The sequence below is a fragment of the Grampus griseus genome, assembly GCF_964374135.1.
Source record: "Grampus griseus genome assembly, chromosome: 4".
Lineage (NCBI taxonomy): Eukaryota > Metazoa > Chordata > Mammalia > Artiodactyla > Delphinidae > Grampus > Grampus griseus.
In genome coordinates this window covers 127,355,426-127,379,935 of record NC_138997.1, presented here as the reverse complement: position 1 = coordinate 127,379,935, position 24,510 = coordinate 127,355,426, and positions in this window count along the sequence as shown.

The window sequence follows — 24,510 nt, the reverse complement described above, 5'->3', positions numbered from 1 at the left end:
GAATAGACTTACATTCTCATTATGGATTTGCACTTTCTGACTACAGGGTCTCAGTCAACAATACTTTCCCAGGATTTAAAGACTGTTTAGTTTACCAGCACAGGGTACTATTTCATAGCAAAGGAAGTGTTAGTGTGAGCTTGACCATGGGGTTCACTCATTCTATTACATACTATACCACCCAGAAGCTTCTGGCCTAATGAAATGACAGAAAGAGATGGTAAAAACACAGCTGAAGCACCAGCCTGGAGAAGGTAACTTGAGAGGATTTGGTGCCATCTTCCAGGATGCAATGCACATTCTAAATCACCAACTTTTATATGGTGCTGTGTCTTCAATGGGTGGGCTACTTGGACCCAGAATCTAAGTGGTAGGAAGAGGAAACCCTCTGCTACTATCACTACTAGTAGCATTATTGGAGAATGTGTGCTTTCCATTCCTGCAACTCTGAACTGTGAGAGTTTAGAAGTTCTGGTTCTCAAAGCGGGAACACTGCAGTAAGGGAACAAAAAAATAGTTCTATTTAACTATAAAGGTCAGTTGCACCTGGGTCACTTTGGGCTCCTTGTGCCAAAAGACCAGTAATTAAGAATAGGATTCACCATATTAGAAAGGATAATTGATCCTGATCACCAGATATGGCTGTGTTACACAATGAGTAAAGGAGAAATATGTTTCAACCAACGTAATCTACGTACATCTTGCAATCTATCCACAACTTTCATGGTAAATAGAAAAAAATGCAGCAGTCATGATTCAGAAAAATGCATTATACAGGGGTGAAATTTTCAAGGATGTGGGTCTGGGTCATATCACCAGGTAAGCCACCAAGAACAGTAGAGATACTAGCTTAAGGTCAAAGAAATCTGAAAAGGATAGTAGAGCAGGGAAACAGTGAGTATCAGTTGTAGCCCATAGACCAACTACAGTGGTGGGAGCTATAGTTCCTCTCATTAATTTTACAGGATTAAGAGCCCCCAGAAACCTGAAAGATCTGCTCCCAAATTTCATACAAAGATATGTTTCTGAGTGGCACAAGGGGTGGACTCTTATGCATGTTGTGACTGTTACCTATCCCCTTTGGGGATGAAGGACTTACTCTTCCACCTTCTGGGAGGGCTTCATATAGAGATCCCTCAACAGTCAGCCCTAATCTGGAGATGCGTGTTAAAGAGATCTGCTTCACCCAAGGCAAATTCACTTCTCAGCTGGCTCACATTCAATGATTAACCAATGTGAGAGTCTAAAGCTGAATTCCTCACCCCAACTCATGACAACTCTGAAGGACCATTCAAGATACAGATCTATCGATGGGATTCACTGAGGCCTTTGTGGAGACCCCAACACAGTCCACTTTCTCCTTTCTCCAATCCTGCCTTCCTCTCCCTTCTTTCCATAAGTGTTAGTTCCAGGAGCACCTTTAATAAATCTCCTGAATGATAACCTTTATCATAGAATCTGCTTCCAGAGAACTCACCCTATGACCGATACTAACTGTGGGACATGAAAACTCAGCCAGTCTCAGAGAAACAGGAAAAAGGAAAAAAAAAAATGGAACCTAGAGTTAGTAATCTACTGGAGGAAGAAAGTAGAGTAGCCAAGGAAGTAAGTCAATCTGGGAATTGTTCCCCTACATTATAACAGCTCAAAATCTATACCAAGGAAGATTCCACTTAAGAGTTAAGAATAGGGCTTCCCTAGTGGCGCAGTTGTTAAGAATCCGCCTGCCAATGCAGGGGACACGTGTTCAAGCCCTGGTCTGGGAAGTTCCCACACGCCACGGAACAACGAATCCCGTGGGCCACAACTACTGAGCCTGCGCTCTAGAGCCCGCGAACCACAACTACAGAAGCCTGCATGCCTAGAGCCCGTGCTCCGCAACAAGAGAAGCCACCACAATGAGAAGCCCACGCACCGCAACAAAGAGTAACCCCCGCTTGCTGCACCTAGAGAAAGCACGCACACATCAAGGAAGACCCAATGCAGCCAAAAATAAATAAAAATAATAAATAAATAAATAAATAAATTTAAAACAAAAAAAAAAAGATTTAAGAATAACAAGAAAGCATTTTTCCATCTTCTCCCTTCTTGTTACACTGAATAAGAGTTCATTGGGAGTGTTGGGAAAATGATGGAGTCTTATCTCACACCTGATTGCCCATATATTCATCTAACTATCTGCCTGAGAGATAAAACAAAACAAAACACCAATTCTGTGTTGTCCCAAGAGGAAAAAGAATGCACAGTCCAACACTGTGCTATTAAAAAAATAATTAGAAATAGTTCCAGTCATTTTCCCTAAGTGTGTGTGTGTGTTAAAAAAAAAAAAAAACTAAACTAAAACAGATCATATCTTGAGGCAATATTAAATGTATAAATATAATAAATTTTCCAATTTCTCTGTAAGTGAAAATAATTCTAACTATCCTACAGAAAGCTCTTACTTGATGGACATTAATCTCAACTAAGCAATAATGATTTGTGCTGCAGGGAACTCTGGCTATCACGAATGTGTTTGCTCATTAAATTCCCATGAATGCTCTGAAGTTTATTTTAGATTACATTTGGATTCCAGTGAAATAAATTATAGCACATTAATATGGAAAACGAAGTTTATTTTCTTCAAAAAGTTTACTTGTTTGGTACAAAAAATATTCTACAATTCAGCTAATAAAATTTTATTGTAAACTACAGACTAAGAATTTTAAGGAGATTTTCTTTCTTCATATTTGCCATTTGGTATTCAAAATAACTTTGTCAAGACAGTAATAGTTTAATTATTAAAAAGTTAATTGAATCTAAAATTTATAAAGTAATTAAGAATTGAATAAGCTTCCCATGTGAGACTATGAGAAAAATACCACATAAAATTTGACTTGCATTTTCTGTGGTGTGTTAGAAGATGTAAAAGACAAAATATATAATGTTTTTTAATATGTAGGCATTTGAATCCATGGTGTTCAAGCCCAGGAGACATATTTGCATGCTCCTCTATATATCTAGTTTTGCAGGAAGTGATTCTTGGGAAATGGTAGAGATACTGTAAGGGTGACAAAGATTGTTTTACACTATAAACTTGTATCACAGGGTATCAGAAGTAATTAAAGGAGATATATATAAGATACCTGACACAGGTCAATAGTCAATAAAGAGTGATTGGTGTTTTTATGGTCAAAGTAAGGAATATCTTGAATGGAGAAGAGGGTTATTTTTCTTACAAGAACACATTAGATTTAATTTTAAAAAGTTAGTTTAGCTACTTGGCTTCCGCTTACAGAAAGATGGAAAGAACAAAACTCCCACTATTTTGACAAAAATAATAAAAAATAACTTACAGGTGGTGCAGTGGTTGAGAGTCCACTTGCCAATGCAGGGGACACGGGTTTGTGCCCCGGTCAGGGAAGATTCCACATGCCACGGAGTGGCTGGGCCCATGAGCCATGGCCGCTGAGCCTGCACGTCTGGAGCCTGTGCTCCACAATGGGAGAGGCCACAACAGTGAGAGGCCTGTGTACCACAAAAAATAAATTAATTAATTAATTTAAAAAAATAAAAGATAACTTACAAATTCACAACTTTTCTCAAAGAACTTAGGTCACAGGTCAACAAACTAAGCTGAAATCTAAGGGAAAGTCAGGTGCCTCAAATGAGTGATTAGACATGAGCACTTGCTTACTGGTGCACCTGCCACTGGACACCAGCATGAAGAATTTAGCTAAAATTTTAATAAAATACTAATGGCAAAGTGTAAGTGATTGAGAGAATATTGAACTCCTGGAAACAGAAGATAAAAGAGGAATTTGTACCCACTCACAGCCATGGATCTTACTAGACACTCATAGGAACAGCTGGGGACAGGGTAACTACAATCATGCAGGCTTAGGGGAGAGGAGCAAACAGCCATGGGCGGAAAGGCACATTGCTCATCTGCAAACTTTTCTACCCCTGCTATAGATCAACCTTTGGGAGAAGGGCAAAAACACTGTCCTTTCAGCCCCTGGTGAACAACCATTGCAGTTAGGGAAAGGGAAGAGTAAAATATGCTCTGTCCCTGGGGGAGGGGCAGGAATATATGTTGGGCAAAGATTTGCAGCTGGAGACGGGACAGAACCACTGAGAAGACCCACCCTCAAGACCCAGATATACAGCACCTGTCTAAGGCTCAAGTTAATCAGAACAACAGAGAACAACCCCTCTACCACCACCACTTATTGCACGAAGTTAACAAGAGTCAAGTATCGATTAACAGTGGTTTACTACTGGGAGGGGGGTAAAAGCATGGAGAGAAATCCCCTCTGAGGCACAGGGCAAAGAGAAGACTTAAAGCTGGGAGTGGAAAAGACATCAAGAAAATACCTCAGAAAACCAGCCCTACTCAAACACAAGGTAATGCTAGAGAAATTTGAAGGATGTGTTGCACTGAGGATAACCGTAGAAACAAACAAAAAAAACAAACCCAGATCAACTACTGATTAGATTTCCTAACTACTCCAAGAAAAGTCCACAGAAGAAATGGGATTACAAATTATTTACCTCTATCTCTACTGTCCTGAATAAAATGTCAAGTTTCATCAAAAAAATCACAAGATGTGCAAAGAATCAAGAAAACAAAAACACATTGTTGAGAGGCAAAGCGATCATCAGGACAAGATTCAGTTATGACACAGATACTGGAATCATTAGACACAGAATTTTTTTTTTATTAAAGTATTCTTTTTTAGAAGATTGGTTAAAGACGGCAGAGTAGAAGGACGTGCTCTCACTCCCTCTTGCGAGAGCACCAGAATCACAACTAACTGCTGAACAATCATTGACAGGAAGACACTGGAACTCACCAGAAAAGATACCCCACATCCAAAGACAAAGGAGAAGCCAAAATGAAATGAGAGGAGGGGTGTAATCACAATAAAATCAAATCCCATATATGTTGGGTGGGTGATTCACCAACTGGAGAACACTGATACCACAGAAGTCCACCCACTGGAGTGAAGGTTCTGAGACCCACGTCAGGCTTCCCAACCTGGGGGTCCGGCAACAGGAGGAGGAATTCCTAGAGAATCAGACTTTGAAGGCTAGCAGGATTTGATTGCAGGGCTTCGACAGGACAGGGGTAAACAGAGACTCCACTCTCGGAGGGCACACACAAAGTAGTGTGCTCATCAGGACACAGGGGAAGGAGCAGTGACCCCACAGGAGACTGAATCAGACCTACCTGCTAGTGTTGGAGGGTCTCCTGCAGAGGTGGGGGTGGCTGTGGCTCATCGTGAGGACAAGGACATTGGCAGCAGAAGTTCTGGGTAGTACTCCTTGGAATGAGCCCTCCCAGAGTCCCCCATTAACCTTACCAAAGAGCCCGGGTAGGCTGCAATGTTGGGTCACCTCAGGTGAAACAACCAACAGGGAGGGAACCCAGCCCCACCCATCAGCAGACAAGCAGATTAAAGTTTTACTGAGCTCTGCCCACCAGAGGAAAACACAGCTCTACCCACCACCAGTCCCTCCCATCAGGAAACTTGCACAAGCCTCTTAGATAGCTACATTCACCAGAGGGCAGACAGCAGAAGCAAGAAGAACTATAGTCCTGCAGCCTGTAGAAGAAAAAACACATTCAGAGAAAGATAGACAAGATGAAAAGGCAGAGGGCTATGTACCAGATGAAGGAACAAGATAAAACCCCAGAAAAACAGCTAAATGAAGTGGAGGTAGGCAACCTTCCAGAAAAAGAATTCAGAATAATGATAGTGAAGATGATCCAGGACCTCAGAAAAAGAATGGAGGCAAAGATCGAGAAGATGCAAGAAATATTTAACAAAGACCTAGAAGAATTAAAGAACAAACACATAGAAGAATTAAAGAACAAACAAACAGAGATGAACAATACAATCACTGAAATGAAAAATACACTAGAAGGAATCAATAGCAGAAGGACTGAGGCAGAAGAACGGATAAGTGACCTGGAAGAGGGAATGGTGGAATTCACTACAGCAGAATAGAATAAAGAAAAAAGAGTGAAAAAAAAATGAAGAAAGCCTAAGAGGCTTCAAGGACAACATTAAACACAACAACATTCACATCACAAGGATCCCAGAAGGAGACGAGAGAGAGAAAGGACCCAAGAAAATAGTTGAAGAGATTATAGTCAAAAACTTCCCTAACACGGGAAAGGAAATAGTTAATCAAGTCCAGGAAGTGCAGAGAGTCCTAGGCTGGATAAAACCAAGGAGAAACACGCCGAGACACATAGTAATTGAACCGACAAAAATTAAAGACAAAGAAAAATTATTGAAAACAACAAGGGAAAAATGATAAATAGCATACTAGGGAACCCCCATAAGGTTAACAGCTGATTTCTCAGCAGAAACTCTAAAAGCCAGAAAGGAGTGGTGTGACATATTTAAAGTGATGAAAGGGAAGAACCTACAACAAAGATTACTCTACCTGGCAAGGATCTCATTCAGATATGACAGAGAAATCAAAAGCTTTACAGACAAGCAAAAGCTAAGAGAATTCAGCACCACCAAAACAGCTCTACACAAATGCTAAAGGAACTTCTCTAAGTGGGAAACACAAGAGAAGAAGAGGACCTACAAAAACAAACCCAAAATAATTAAGAAAATGGTAATAGAAATATACATAATGATAATTACCTTAAATGTGACCCATATATATGTTGTCTATAAGAGACCCACTTCAGACCTAGGGACACATACAAACTGAAAGTGAGGGGATGGAAAAAGATATTCCATGCAAATGGAAATCAAAAGAAAGCTGGAGTAGCAATACTCATATCAGATAAAATAGACTTTAAAATAAAGAATGTTACAAGAGACAAGGAAGGACATTATGTAATGATCAAGGGATCAATCCAAGAAGAAGATATAACAATTATAAATATATATGCACCCAACATAGGAGCACCTCAATACATAAGGCAACTGCTAACAGCAATAAAAGAGAAAATTGATAGTAACACAATAATAGTGGGGGACTTTAACACCTCACTTATACCAATGGACAGATCATCCAAACAGAAAATTAATAAGGAAAGACAAGTTTTAAATGACACAATAGACCAGATAGATTTAATTGATATTTATAGGACATTCCATCCAAAAACAGCAGATTACAGTTTCTTCTCAAGTGCACACAGAAATTCAATTCTACAGGATAGGTCACAACTTGGGTCACAAATCAAGCCTCAGTAAGTTTTTAAAAAATTGAAATCATATCAAGCATCTTTTCTGTCCATAATGCTATGAGACTAGAAATAAATTACAGGGGAAAGACTTAAAAAACACAAACACATGGGAGCTAAACACTACGTTGCTAAATAACTAAGAGATCACTGAAGAAATCAAAGAGGAAATAAAAAAATACCTAGAGACAAATGACAATGAAAACATGACAATCCAAAACCTATGGGACGCAGGAAAAGCAGTTCTAAGAGGGAAGTTTATAGCAATACAAGCCTATCTCAAGAAACAAGAAAAGTCTCCAATACAATCTAACCTTACACCTAAAGGAACTAGAGAAAGAAGAACAAACAAAACCCAATGTTAGTAGAAGGAAAGAAATCATAAAGATCAGAGCTGAAATAAATGAAATAGAAACAAAGAAAACAATAGCAAAGATCAATGAAACTAAGCGCTGGTTCTTTGAGAAAATAAACAAAATTGATAAACGATTAGCCAGACTCATCAAGAAAAAGAGGGAGAGGACTCAAATCAATAAATTAGAAATGAAAAAGGAGAAGTTACAATGGACACTGCAGAAATAGAAAGCATCCTAATAGACTACTACAAGCAACTCTATGCCAATAAAATGGACAACCTGGAAGAAATGGACAAATTCTTAGAAAGGTATAACCTTCCAAGACTGAACCAGGAAGATATAGAAAATATGAACAGATGAATCACAAGCACTGAAATTGAAACTGTGATTAAAAATCTTCCAACAAACAAAAGTCCAGGACCAGATGGCTTCACAGGTGAATTCTATCAAACATTTAGAGAAGAGCTAACACCCATCCTTCTCAAACTCTTCCCAAAAATTGCAGAGGAAGGAACACCCCCAAACTCATTCTATGAGGCCACCATCACCCTGATACCAAAACCAGACAAAGATACTATAAAAAAAGAAAATTACAGACCAATATCACTGATGAATATAGATGCAAAAATCCTCAACAAAATACTAGTGAACAGAATCCAGCAACACATTGAAAGGATTATACACCATGATCAAGTGGGATTAATCCCAGGGATGCAAGGATTCTTCAATATATGCAAATCAAGCAACGTGATACACCATATTAACAAATTGAAGGAGAAAAACCATATGATCATCTCAATAGATGCAGAAAAAGCTTTTGACAAAATTCAACACCTATTTATGATAAAAACTCTCCAGAAAGTGGGCATAGAGGGAACCTACCTCAACATAATAAAGGCCATATACAACAAACCCACAGCAAGCATCATTCTCAATGGTGAAAAACTGAAACCATTTCCTCTAAGATCAGGAAGAAGACAAGGATGTCCACGCTCACCACTATTATTCAACAGTTTTGGAAGTCCTAGCCACGGCAATCAGAGAAGAAAAAGAAATAAAAAGAATACAGATTGGAAAAGAAGAATTAAAACTGCCACGGTTTGCCGATGACATGATACTATGCGTAGAGATTCCTAAAGATGCCACCAGAAAACTACTAGAGCTAATCAGTGAATTTGGTAAAGTTGCAGGATACAAAATTAATCCACAGAAATCGCTTGCATTCCTACGTACTAATGATGAAAAATTTGAAAAAGAAATGAAGGAAACATCCCCATTTACCACTGCAACAAAAAGAATAAAATACCTAGGAATAAACCTACCTAGGGAGACAAAAGACCTGTATGCAAAAAACTATAAGACACTGATGAAAGAAATTAAAGATGATACAAATAGATGGAGAGATATACCATGTTCTTGGATTGGAAGAATCAATATTGTGACAATGACTATATTACCCAAAGCAATCTACAGAGTCAATGCAATCCCTATCAAATTACCAATGGCATTTTTTACAGAACTAAGACAAAAAATCTTAAAATTTGTATGGAGACATGAAAAACCCTGAATAGCCAAAGCAGTATTGTGGGAAAAAAATGGAGCTGGAGGAATAAGACTCCCTGACTTCGGAGTATACTACAAAGCTACAGTAATCCAGACATTATGGTACTGGCACAAAAACAGAAATATAGATCTATGGAACAGGATAGAAAGCCCAGAGATAAACCCGTGCACCTATGGTCAACTAATCTATGACAAAGGAGTCAAGGATATACAATGGAGAAAAGACAGCCTCTTCAATAAGTGATGCTGGGAAAACTGGACAGCTACATGTAAAAGAATAAATTAGAACACACTCTAATGCCATAATACACAAAAATAAACTCAAAATGGATTAGAGACTTCAATGTAAGCCTGGACAGTATAAAACTCTTAGAGGAAAACATAGGAAGAACACTCTTTGACATAAATCACAGCAAGATCTTTTTTGATCCACCTCCTAGAGTAATGGAAATAAAAACAAACAAAAAAATGGGACCTAATGAAACTTAAAAGCTTTTTCAAAGCAAAGGAAACTACAAACCAAAGAAGACATACAGATGGCCAAGAAGCACATGAAAACCTGCTCAACATAACTAATTATTAGAGAAATGCAAATCAAAACTACAATGAGGTATCACCTCACATCAGTTAGAATGGGCATCATCAGAAAATCTACAAACAAATGCTGGAGAGGGTGTGGAGAAAAGCGAAGCCTCTTGCACTGTTGGTTGGAATGTAAATTGAATTGATTTACAATGTAAGTGTAAATTGATACAGCCACTATGGAGAACAGTATGGAGGTTCCTTAAAAACCTAAAAATACAATTATCATACGACCTGGCAATCCCACTTCTGGGCATATACCCAGAGAAAACCATAATTCAAAAGACATTGGGGCTTCCCTGGTGGCACAGTGGTTGAGAGTCCGCCTGCCGATGCAGGGGACACGGGTTCGTGCCCCGGTCCGGAAAGATCCCACATGCCGCGGAGCGGGTGGGCCCGTGAGCCATGGCCGCTGAGTCTGCGCGTCCGGAGCCTGTGCTCCACAACGGGAGAGGCCACAACAGTGAGAGGCCCGCGTACCGCAAAAAAAAAAAAAAAAAAAAAAAAAAAAAAAAAAAGACACATGCACCCCAATGTTCATTGCAACACTATTTACAATGGCCAGGCCATGGAAGTAACCTAAATGCCCATCGACAGATGAATGGATATAGATGTGGTACATGTATACAACAGAATATTACTCAACCATAAAAAGGAATGAAATTGGGTCATTTGTAGAGACGTGGATGGATCTAGAGACTGTCAGAAACATATGGACACCAAGGGGGGAATGTGGGGGGGAGGGGTGGGATGAATTTGGAGATTGGGATTGACATATATACATTAGTATGTATAAAATGGATGACTAATAAGAACCAGCTGTATAGAAAAATAAAATTAAATTTAAAAATATAAAATAAAATAAAAAATTAAAATAAAAATGTATTCTCTTTTAGATTGCTTATTTGTTTTAAATTAATTAATTTATTTATATAATTTTCGCTGCCTTTGGTCTTCGTTGTTGCTCGCAGCCTTCTTCTAGCTGTGGCTAGAGGAGGCTACTCTTCATTGCAGTGTGCAGGCTTCTTATTGCAGTGGCTTCTCTTGTTGTGGAGCATAGTCTTCAGTAGTTGTGGCACGCTGGCTCAGTAGTTGTGGCTTGTGGGCTCTAGAGCGCAGGCTCAGTAGTTGTGGTGCACGGGCTTAGTTGTTCCACAGCATGTGGGATCTTCCCAGAGCAGGGATGGAACCCGTGTCCCCTGCATTGGTAGGCGGACCCTTAACCACTGCACCACCAGGGAAGTGCTAGACACAGAATTTTAAATAACTACTATTAATAGATTAAGACCTCTAAAAGACAAGATGAACAAAATGGATGATCAGGTGTGTAAATTCAGCAGAGATGAAAACTACAAGAAAGAATCAAATGAGGGCTTCCCTGGTGGCGCAGTTGTTGAGAGTTTGCCTGCTAATGCAGGGGACACAGGTTCGAGCCCTGTTCTGGGAGGATCCCACATGCCGTGGGGCACCTGGGCCCGTGAACCACAACTACTGAGCCTGCGCGTATGGAGCCTGTGCTCCACAATAAGAGAGGCCGTGATAGTGAGAGGCCCGCGCACCACGATGAAGAGTGGCCCCCACTTGCCACATCTAGAGAAAGCCTTCGCACAGAAACGAAGACCCTACACAGCAAAAATAAATAAATAAATTAATAAACTCCTACCCCCAACATCTAAAAAAAAAAAAAAAAGAATCAAATGAAAATGCTAGAATAAATAAAAAGAGCAAGAAAAATGAGGAATGCCTTTGACAGGCGTATCAGTAGGTGGGCATAACGGAAGAGTTAATCAATAAACTTGAAAATAAGTCAACAAATTTACTCAAAGTGACACACACACACACAAAACAGTGAAATTTTTAAAAAGAAGAAAAGATCATCTGAGACATGTGAGATAATATCAAGTCACCTAATGTATCAATACATGTATTTGGAGCCTCAGAAGGAGAAGAAAGAGAGAACAGGCAGAACAAATATTTGAAAAAATAATGGCTGTGAATTTTCTGAAAATTAAAGACAGATACTACACCACAGGTCCCAGGATCTCAGAGGATAAAGATAGGATAAATATCAAAACAAATAAAAAAACAACAAAGAGAAATTGGTGTATTCCTCCAAACCAAAGAGAAAGAAAAAAATCTTTAAAAAGCCAGAGAAAAAAGGCACATCATATATAACATTATAGCAGATATTACACCAGAACCTATGCAAGCCAGAAAACAATAAAGTGACTCTTTAAAGGGCTGATAGGAAAAAAAAAAAAAACTTTCAATGCAAAATTTTATACACAATGAAAATATATTTCAAAAAGAAGAAAAAAATAAAGCTTTTTTCAGATAAATAAAAGCTGAAAGTACTGTCAATACTATTCAGTACTACAAGAAATGTTAAAGGAAATTCTGTAGGCAAAGCAATATGATATAAGTCAAAAACAAAAGAAAGGGAGAGTGTTGAAAATGGAATAAGTGAAGATATTACAAAATTCATTTTGATTTTTAACTGCTTTAAAAGAAAACCTCAAAAGCTAAAATAACTAACAAGATATTTTGAGTTGATAGCACATGTACAACCAAATTATATGATGATAATAGTACAAGAAATGGGATGGAGGAATTTGGAGCATACTGTTTGTAAAGTTCTTCTCCACACCTGTATAAGATGATTTGAATGCATGTTCTAATTAAAGATGTATATTGTAAACCTGAAGGCAGTCATTACAATTTTTGAAGATGTAAATAATAGAGAAGATTAAATGGAATCCTGAAAATTACATATTGTATAAGCTAAAAGATAGCAGAAAAACAGATAAAATAAAGAAAAAATGGAACTAATAGAAAATAGCAGCAGGATGGTAGATTTTATTCTAACCACTTTAATAATAACATTAATTAAAAACAATCTATACAAGCCAATTACAACACAGATATCAGGTTAGTTGAAAAAGAAAAATTCAACTACATGCTGTCTACAAAAATGCACACTAAATATAAAGACATAGGTTCAAAGCAAAAGGATGAAAAAATTCACACTGTGCAAACACTAATCAAAATAAAGTTGTAAAGCAATATTAATAAATGTTTTATAGAAAGGGGGAAAACTATACAAAAGATTAAGCATTTCTACAATAGTAGTATCTTATAGTTTGGTTGATTACATGTGTAGGTAATTAATTAATTACCTGGAAATTAATAAAGTAGAAAAAACCCAGAAAACTACTTGAGCAATAATGAGGGACATATATAAAATGCAATCTAAGAATTTTGAAGTACCTAATTCTGTTTACAATATGTTTTGAAAGACACAGGTGGTTTCGGGGATTCAGGCAGTGAAACCAGGTAACTCAATCTACTAGTTGATACCCTCTTCTAAATATTTCCTGCAAATCTTTTTCCAAGAAAGAGGAATGAAAAAATTAGAAACAATAACTTTGAAGATAGTGTAATGAAAAGGAAGCTCCAATTGCTAGAAATACAAGTATTTATTGAAGAACTTCACTCTTGAAATAACTTTAAATATAGCATACTGGTATTTCATTGGTAGCACTGTTTGTATTTCACAAGTTTGGGCGTAGTATGTGATTAAATGAAGTTGATAATCCAAAATATGAAACATTAGCGTTACTTAAATACCTGAAAAGAAGGAAGAAGTGGTGATGCTGAAGTTATTTGCATCCTAAAATATTTCAAATACGTTAAATATTTGAAAATAATACAATGTGATAATATAACATATGCTATACTAAAGCTTGGGAAATGAGTGGAGAGTGGAGAATCTTATAAAATATCATCACACAATACTATCTCTGACTGTCAAAACCAGTCATGGCAAAGATAAAACTTGTCTTCCACTTCAGCAAGTGGAATTCCGAGTGAATTTCAAAGTTCAGTCAACAATGTATTATTCCTCCTTCTGGTATATAAGCAGGAACACATGTTAGAACACACACACACGCACACACACGTATCAGAATGTTTTGCTCTTTAAAATTGTGATTCATGGCAGCTAAGTGATTTTATTCCTGAGAGCAATTCAATTTATATTCCATTTGGCGAAATTCATTTTGAAGTGCTGAAACAAAGCCAGTTTCAGTTTGGACTGCCTCTAAGCAAAGGGAAAAAAATCACAGCTACTTGTAAAGCATATAAGATTGAAAAACAATAAACAACACTAGTTTGCAAGTTTAAAGAATTTTTTTTGCAAACAATCTGGATAATTGGCTCTATTGAAATACCTCCCAAATACAGCACATTCACACTATTTTATTTCATTTCTAATCCTGCAAATAATAATAAAACAGAAATACTATAAGTTAATGCTCTATTGGAATGCTGCTGATGAAGTACACAAACAGTGGCAATGTTCCAAAGGTACATGTGAATTAAAGCCATATGCTTCCACGGAAAAAGAAATAAAACCTTAAGATTTGCTGTCTCTTGCTGTGACTTAGCACAAGCTTGAAGACATACCATGTAATTTTTTATGGGAAACAGTTGCTTATCATTACCTAGATTTCAATTTGGTATTAAATCCTGTAGAAGCATAAAGAAGGACTACCATAGCAAAGATCTAAACTGGAGACAATCTAATATATACCCTTTTAACCCAGTTTCATTCATGAACATTCAATAGATGAATAGAATTTGGTCTCCAGTGTTATTGATTATCATTAAACATTATTGTTTTTAGGAAAAATGAAAGCTGTCAAAGATAACGAACAGCATAAAATTTGATTCTCTGGAGAGAAAGGCCATCAAAGCATTACATTAGTGTTTATTTCTTTTTTTAAGTGTAAAACAAATACGTAACATTAAGATTGAAAAATACTAATCTTTAGCACCGTTGAGAGATATGACAATAGAAAGGGTTTTTTTTTTCATAACATACTTTTGAAGAAGACGACCTCCAGGAGGTTACAAGGCCTTAAGAGTTAGACCTCATGTCCCCAAATTCTCCCTTTCATGTCACCAGAGTAGAGGCCACAGACTTAGGGATATTGCCCATTTGCCCCAGCAGATGGGATTTCTGAAGTTCAAAAGCTCAACGTTAGGAAAGATTCTGGGGCATTTTGAATTTGGCAGGCTAGAATTACTACTAATAAATTAATCCAATTTCCAGATTTTGTGCTTTTATTTATGCCTCACTTAACTGAAAACACATGAATTCAGGTTAAGTCTTCAGTGTTCCCCAAATTATTGCTAAAAATCAACTGACATTTCCAATACAGATTTTGTTGTTGTTGTTCTTCAAAGCTATACTTGTATTTCTAGAATTGTTTGCTGTTGTTTTAAGGTGTTTTCACTGGTATTCTCTATATGAAGGCATTATTAAGTACCATTTAAACATATAATGCTCTCATATATGATAAGTAGATTAATTATGCTTAAATTATTCTGATAATGCCTTCATATAAAATATATAATGTATATAGGTAAAACACCTCTTAATTCTCTATAAAAATATGCTGAAATTTATTACCAAATACATTTTTATTTGGATCTAAGATATTTCTAGAGCTTACAAGTGAACAAATATGTCTATAAACACAAGTAAGGCAAATAAAAATAAAATAAATAAAATAGAATATTTTCCCAGCCAGACTCTAAACACCAATATATAGCCCAATAAAATAATTAATTATCTTAAAGTTTAGTATAAGAACAACAAATAAGACTGCTTCAAGGAATTTGGCTCAATGATTTATCAAATAAAATAACTCACATTGAATTTCTTATGCAACAATATTTAAGAAGCAATACTATATTAAATATGCAACAAAGTCCAAAGATATTATCTACCACTGTGACTTACTAAAGATAAAAGTTTCTTACATCAAATTTAAGAAGATTTGTTATTTTTTTGTTTTACTAGGATTCTGATTTATCTAGGTTATTTTAATTTAATTTAAAATAAAGTACTCACTTTATAACTAGCATTATACAGATTTGCTGAGACATATGGGAGCATATGGCATAATACTGTCTACTAAGCTGCCTAATATCAAATTGAGAAAGTCTTGGGTCCCTGAGTTCTTGGTTAGATGATAGATATGTTTACTCATTCCCCCCACCACCAAAAAATGAAAAAAAAATTATATATATATATATATATATATATATATATATATATATATATAACTGAATACTGCATACGGTGACAAATATCCTAAAATGTGAAGCAAGTATTAAAATAAACATTTCAAGCTCTTATGTAAAATTGATCAAAATAAACCTGAAAAAAATAAAATAACCACATAATAATAATATACTATTCAATAACATTATGTTTAAAAATGAAAATACTTTTTGGAATAAAGCTAAGAATCAATTAATTAAACTTAATGCATGTAATTTATGTATATCATTCAGAAATTTCCCTAATTGAAATCAAGTGCTTTCCTTCAAATTATCTTTTTATTAAACTAATAGTATAATGATCTCAACTCATTTGCTGATTTAGAAGGCTAATTGGCTAATTGTATTTGATTCAGTTACTATTTAGCAAATTTTCATTCCCACACCGAACTACCTTCATGGGAGAAGTGCACTTTCCCATTCCATTGATATTGGGCTAGACCACGTGCTTTGGCCATAAAGTATGGGCAGAAGTGACAGTGTGCGTGACCATGTGTGTGACATTCTGAGCACTGCTTGTTTCCACTCACCCATCTGGGAGCTTCTAACTTCCACCGTATGAAGCCTATGACTTGGGGAGCCCCTGCCTCCCACTGAGTTTCGCTCAAGCCAATCAACACACACATGAGTGAAAATACTTACCGCTACATGCCTTGAGATTTTTTTTTTTAGTTGTTTCTTATGTAGCAACAGCTGACCAGTACACTAACCAGAAAGTGCAGTAATAATTAAGATATCATTCAAAACAACAACAAAATATATAGTGTTTACAAATTAACTTACAGAAGGATATATGAAAACCCAATCAGAAAGAACTTTTTAATGTAAGATCAAAGATGATGCTCTGAATAAATGAACAGCATTACATACTCTTGACTTAAAATTGTAAAGATGTTAATTCATCCCAAATTAAAATGTAAATTCAATATAATCTAAATAAAAATTCCAGTTAAGTTTTCAAGAAACAAGATAAAATTATTGAAATGTTTATAACAAAGAATACCATTCTGGCAATAAATAAATCAACCTTTTAAAAAGATTAAAGAACAGAAAAATATATTAGTTGAAGAGAACAGAGTTTAGAGATATATCTGTAAATATAACAACATAAGATAGAAATGACATCACACATCAAGGCAGGGAGGATATATTGTTTAGTAGAGTTTGGGGGGGGGGGGTGGAAAGAGTGGATGAAAAGGGCTCCCTGTATGGAGAAAAATAAGATGAGATTCCAATCTAACACTAAATATAGTGTTATATATGTTATATACTGTTACACTGCCCTCTAGACAAAAAAAAATATTGAAGTGAGAAAAGTAAAAATATAAAGTCAATAGAAGGAAACACAGAAGGCCAACATGCACAAAGTGCCATTCAAAATCAACTGTAATCAGAAACATGTATATTAAAAATAGATCTCATTTTAAAATATTATACAGGAAAAAATGAGAAAGCTGGATTATTTCAATTATTGAAGAGAATGTGGTAAGGTAAGACCCTCATACATTGCTAGTGGAAGGATGGACTGGTACAACCATACTGGAGAGAATCTGTCATTACTTTGGCAAATAAAGTGTAGACACAATCTATGATAGAGTCTTTCTGCTCCTATAAACTTAAAGTACCTCTCATACAAGTAGGTAAAGAGAATTTGCCAGGATATCTACCACAGCATTATGTGTAGCTGGAAGTTAGAGGCAACCCAGCAACTAGGAGAAAAAAATAAAATGTCTGGATGAACACATGAGTTTACACAGCAAATAAAAGTAACAGATAGATGTATAGGTTGCAATATGCATGAATATCGAAAACATTGTGCTTAATTGAAAAGAAAATGAGATGTATTTTATAATAACATTTAAAAAAATCAAAATATCTGTACACAAAACACACATATTTTGTAAGAACACATACACTGGGGAAAAAAAGATGTATGTTAAAACACAATAATATGGTCGTTCTGGTTATCTTTGTTGCATAGCCAAACACTCTAAAACTTAGCAGCTAAAAACAACAACAGTCTTTCATCTTGCTCACAGCTCTGTGAGTCAGGATCTCAAAGCATAGCTTAAGTAGGTGACACCTGTGCCTACTTGGTATCCAGAGAGGGCATTAGCATTATTATATTAGTAGCTGAGACCAAGACCTATTCTTTCACATTTCTGACACCTTGGCAGGGACACTAGAAGTCTTGGCTCAACTGGGATGCTCTCCTGCTAAATTGTACACTCAGAGCCTGTCTACGTGGTTTCTCCAGCAAAGTAATCAGATCACGAGAGCAGTACTCACTCACTGCTGATAAAAGGGAATATGAACATTAAATAAAAGGACGTCTAGGGCTTCCCAGGTGGCTCAGTGGTTGAGAGTCCGCCTGCCGATGCAGGGGACACGGGTTCGTGCCCCGGTCCGGGAAGATCCCACATGCCGCGGAGCGGCTAGGCCCTTGAGCCATGGCCGCTGGGCCTGCGTGTCCGGAGCCTGTGCTCCACAGCGGGAGAGGCCACAACAGTGAGAGGCCCACATACAGAAAAAAAAGAAAAAAAAAAGATGTCTAGAAAAAAAAAGATGATCATGTGCCATGAGCTGAGGGGTATGTGTTTGATATTTTTAAAAAATCGGATTCAGATTTTAAAGGATGGAGAATCCTATAATGCTGTGTTTGGCTTTAGTGTAATCAGTTCTTTAGGCCCATTCTTTTCTGCCTAAATATTATGACCAGTATTACCTTGGTAATCATAATATATGTTTTAATAGGATAGTATTAGTCAGGATGACAATGTCTCCTTAAATTTTCCAGAATGAAGGAAGTATTGCAAAATCTTGATTTATGTTAGATCTGAGTAGTGTTTATATGGGCATATGTGATATGATTTTAATAATTTCCTACTCATTAGAAATATTTCATGATTTAAAAAATAACATCTATCGCTACCAAATTGTCACCTGGGAAAAAATTCAATACCAACATTTTCAGTGGGTAAGCAACTTTAAAATTCTGAAGGAAAAATGGCTAATTCAGTTAAAACTGCCTAAATCTAAACAGAGGCACAGCATTTTATAAACAAAAGCAATTTGCACACTTATTTTCTTCAGCTTAACATGGAATGCAAACACATACCATTGTTATGGGTTTTTTTCTTTGAGAAATAACCGGGTTTTTTTTTTTGAGGAAGATTATAGTTTAAAGACAATACTCTATAAAACATGATTTCATTGCTGAATCTAGGATTTTGTGTTTAAATGTTAAGAAATTGTAACAAAAGTCTAAAGAAGGCCTTTATTACAATGATAGACAATTTTTAGTCAATCAGCATATATGTATCCAACACCTACTATATTCAGGGCAATTAAAACAGCCTCTGGAATCTGTAACCAACTAACAATATGATGTTAGGGAATTTACTTATCCTCTTCAAGTTTCTACATAATAGGAGTTGGGCTACAATATTCTAAGGTCTTTTCCACAAAAAAAGTTTGTTTCACCTTTAAAAAATCGTGGCAGAACTAACAGTAAAATTAAAGGTAGGACTTCCCTGGTGGCACAGTGGTTGGGAGTCCGCCTGCCGATGCAGGGGACATGGGTTCGTGTCCTGCGCGTCCGGAGTCTGTGCTCCGCAATGGGAGAGGCCACAACAGTGAGAGGCCCGCGTACCACAAAAAAATTAATTAATTAATCATTAGTCACAAATTAGATCATCATGTAATAAATGTATATTATCCCAGTGGAGGGTGATATTGAAGTGGATAGTGTAGGGGAGAGAAGGTAAAAATCGACCTAGAACTTGAAAAATGGTGTATTTGAATAGGTACAGAGGAAGACTACTTAAAGTTAAGTACATATCATGAGAAAGGCTAAGGAAATAGGAATGAAGAGTTGCCTGGGGTAGAGTCAATAAACCAACTTGGAGCAGGCAGAGGATGCAACTGGTAGCTGAATCCTACTTTTGACTTTGTTGGCAAGCACAGTAGTTCTCAAATATTTGCTAGTTGCCCACATGTTCAAAAGAGAAAGAGAGAGAGAGAGAGAAAGAGAGAGAGAGAGAGAGAGAGAGACGTTACCTAGCTCTCAAAGTATCTGAAAAAATTAGGCTTAATTCCCACATGTCAAAAATCTGCTGGCACTAAACAGAGGCTGTCCACTCTTAGATGGAGCATTCACTCTGCAGTTGTCCACTATTCCCACTGATTTTTATTACACTCCACAGGTTTTACATATAAACCCTGAGTAGCCCTATAGAAACTTCAATATGTCAAATCCATAGAATAAGTTAATTTTTAAGAAGTTATAGATATTACAATTGCCAGGCTATAAAACTTGAATTTCATCTTATGAGATTTTACTATATACGGTTTTTTACAAAAGATTTATGCTTTTGAAATATGTTTTTTGAATATTAAAAATAGTTCCAATCATGTCCCTGAAGATGCTAGAATCAAAGAAGTCTACTCAGGAATCAGGAAAAGATAGAATCATGAGCCAAGAAGGAATTTGATTTTAGAAGATCATTGCTTTCTTAGAGGTGGGAGAAAAATTTAACAGAATAGAGTAGTAAAAGGCACATTTGGGATGAGGCTGAATATGAGAGTAGATATAACCTCTATCTACTCATGTTTCTAGATTAGAGATTGGATTTTTCACAAACTACTACTCTGATTGAAACTGAGCAGGACCCTGTGGGGTCCTTTCAGGTACAAATCCTTTCCATGTCCCCAATTTCTTTTTTGTAGGAAACAAGCTTCATTCAGCCTCCTTGACCTTCCCTTAGTTCCAATGGGCAGATTCAAACAGTTGCTAATCAGGGAAGAAATGGAAAGTAGAAACAAGGGAGGAGCAGTCAAGAAACCATAGTGCAGAAATGAGGGAGGGTCCTGGTTCCCCCTCCAGGAATATACCTAATAGAGGATCATCGAGTTCTTTTTTAGGAACCTGCCCGCACCCAGACTGAGCATGAGTCCTGGATCATCACCTTGTTACCTCACCACCAACCTATCAGAAGAAAGTCACATACCCTGCAACCTTCACCCCAAATTGTGCCTATAAAAAACCTCTCCCCACAAACCATTGAGGAGTTCATGGTTTTTGAGCACGAGCCACCTGTTCTCCTTGCTTGCCCCTGCAATAAACCTTTCTCTGCTGCAATCTCCAACATTTAGGTTTGTTTGGCCTCACTGTGCATTGGGCCCACGAACTTGCATTCAATAACATTAGTAGATAGGGTATTTGGGAGGTGACTAGGATTATTAGTGCCCTTATAGAAGAGGTCTGAGAGAGCTCCCTTGTCCCTTCTGCAATGTGAGACTACAACAAGAAATCTAGGACCCAGAAGAGGACCCTCCTTGGACCATGCTGACACCCTAATCTTGGATTTATAGCCTCCAGAATTGTGTGAAATAAATGTTTATTGTTTTTAAGCAACCCAGCCTGTGGTGTTTTGTTATAGCAGACCAAATGAATTAAGACAACTATTAAATTTTCATCTTCCATAGTAAAAATCAAAAGTCAATATATAAAACTAATTTTAAAAATTAACATAAGCATATTACTTAGGAATTTAGAGCAAGCACAGCAAATGCAAAACGAAACAATTAAGAGTTGAAGATGGTCACCTCCAGGGTTACTTCCAGGGAGTAGTAGAGACAGGAGGGGAAAGGAGTAGTGGAGAACGATGGAACAAAGAATAACTTGTTTATTACTGAAAGCTTTATAGAAATATTGTCATTTAATAGCATTTATATATGTAACTTTAATAAAATATAAAAGTCATAAAATAAAAATTTATCATATAAGCACTTACATAATTTGGTCAAAAGACTTTATTATCTTCTTGATGCTGTATGAGTACGTATAACCTTAAAAAATCTGTACCGCTTTCCCAACAGCCTCTACCCCAGAGACCCTCAACTACAGCCAGCTTTCTTTTGTTAAGAAACAAAATTCAACAGAGTAAATCTAATTGGTTTTATTCAACGATTTATGAATCAGCAGTGTCCCATCTAGCAACTAGAAGGGCACTCCAAGGGATTGAACAAAATGGAAGGTTTTTATAGGAAGAAGGGTGGGGTTAGGGAGCTGAAAAGAAAAGAAAGGATTATTTTTAGGCCAGGACATCTTACTTGGGGGGAAAGGACCAGCAAGGGTTTAATCATGCAGATGGTCTCTTCTTCCTCAGGGATGGAGAGGGCCCATGTGACAGATCACCATGTTGGTGCTGACCAGAAAATACGAAAATTGTTGATCAAGATTACATTTCTGAGGAAGGTGAAAACCTTAATTAAGTTAGGTATTAAATCTAGATTTTAATGTGGGCTTTTAGCGCAAGTGACGCCATTGTGGGTCTGTGGTTTTTCTCTTTAACGGGTTAAACATACCATGCCCTTGCATGATTTCATGCCACTACAACATGCTTTTCCTCTCTTATGTCCTTCCCTAATATGCCTGCTGAAGAACTAGTCAATCTTGAAGACCCAGCTCAGAGAGTTTCTTCTTTAGAAATTCCTTTTCTCCTCCCTGACAACCTCTAGAAGCACCCTTTTTATGTAACATGTGTGCTTTGAACTCATAGAAGAGGTGGAACTTTTTTCCCTCTACCCTCCTAGGTTCAACAGCTGGGCCCTGAGAACCAAACTGATAAAAGACAGATTAACAAGATGGGGAAAAAAAAGTTTAATTATGTGTATATGCATGGGAGTTTCAAAAAGAAATTAGAAAAATGGAGGAGTCCACATGATTGAGACTAGTACACCATTTTAGGCTACAGAAAGGAAAAGGGGTTTGGGGCTTTGGGGTGGGAGAGGCAAGTTATGGGGAGGTGAGGGGAGAAAATGTAAGTAACTGTTGTCTTGTTATGCAGGTAGGAGCCTCTCAGGTGGTAAGTGTTGTCTCCAAGAGAAGCACTCTTCCTGGTACAGAGACAGATATACAAATGGAAACTTATTTTACTACGAATGTAAAGTTCCTTTACAAAAGAGGAAATTTATGCTTTATTTTTAGGCAGTTAGCAGGGAGGTAGAGCTTTTCTTGCACCTGTGGTTTTTAATGACCTTTAGCTCAACATAATCCTTATTCCAAAGTGGCATATTTGGGGTGGCCTATTCTGGTCCTCTTCAAACTCTTGATGCTCCCCCGACTCAATAGCTGATTCTCCGTAGCCATTGTTCTTTAAAATGAGGGAAATGAGATGCTGAATGCAAATTCATCACCCCTATTGGACAAACGATGCTAAAAGCATTTCTACACAGAGATTCAAAGCATCCTTTTCACTGTTAAAAGCAGTGTTTGGGGCTTCCCTGGTGGCGCAGTGGTTGAGAGTCCGCCTGCCGACGCAGGGGACACGGGTTTGTGCCCCGGTCCGGGAAGATCCCACATGCCGCGGAGCGGCGGGTGAGGCCACAACAGTGAGAGGCCCGCGTGCCGCAAAAAAAAAAAAAAAAAAAAAAAAAAAAACAGCAGTGTTTGTTTGTTTTAATAGGTAGAAAAAGAAACCGAGCTTTGTTTGCGGAAACATAGGAAAATTATTATTATTCCTTGAATATTGCTATGTTAAACCTCTTATTTCCCTACCCATGGGAATTCCCTGGCCATCTAGTGGTTAGGACTCTGTGCTTCCACTGCAGGGGACATGGGTTCGTCCCTGGTCGGGGAACTAAGATCCCTCAAGCCTACCTGAATTTATTTCATGCTATGGATAACATTTTTTGATTAATCAAAGCCCAATTATCTCACTTAGGAACACATTTATCAAGATTACTAAAAGAAAAATATGTTATTTTAAATCCAGCTATTTTCATTTTTAGCCTGCTGAGTCTAAATGACTTTGTTTCAGTAATGTGCTGATGACAGCTATTTGCTCGTTCAAATTTAAATTTTCTTTGCCTGGGCTATTTAAATTATAATTGGCACTGACAGCCAGTGGTCACAAAGAGACCATCGTTACACAATGTGCATTCTTAGCAACAGAAAAATAATGGGAAAAAATTACTATACCAGAAACACCAGGGAACAGACTTAATACGGTCTGATGAACATCTAGAATATGCCTTTAATGAGACAAAAATTATACCTTGTCTCAATAGCAATATTCATCAGTCTTATTACTCCTACTGGTAAGATGACAACTAAAAACTGCAATAATAAGAACAATCTCTGAAGTGTCATTCTTCTTTGTGATGATCTAAATATAATTTATTGATTTTGCTTTTGTTTAAATGGTTTTTGCCAGTACTCACTAAGCACCTAGACTGCTCTGAATATTTTGCATAAGATAAACTTTCAAATATTGCAATAGAAACTGTCAAGTTTTCTGTTTCCTTTCTCTTTGCCACATACATTTATATTATGCTATTAGTCATTTTAGTTAAATATTCGGTTGTAGTTTGCTATATGCAATCAGCTGTGTAGAATCAAAATTTCTCTATTCATTTTCAAGTGATTCAGATAAATTTAATGGACACAACACATACGTAAAATAAGATTGAGATTAAAAAAATCCTTTACCTCTTGTGAAAATAAAAGTGAAAAAAAGATGAATTAAACTCTCATTGGTGAACTTTGTTTGGGCCAAAGTTATGCCCCTTCATTACAAACTGGCAAACAACTCTACCAGTTCCACATGAAGGGTACCAGAATATGTTACCCCAAAACATGCCTCTTTGGCATATGGATTTTTTGAGCTAAGGGCCATGAAG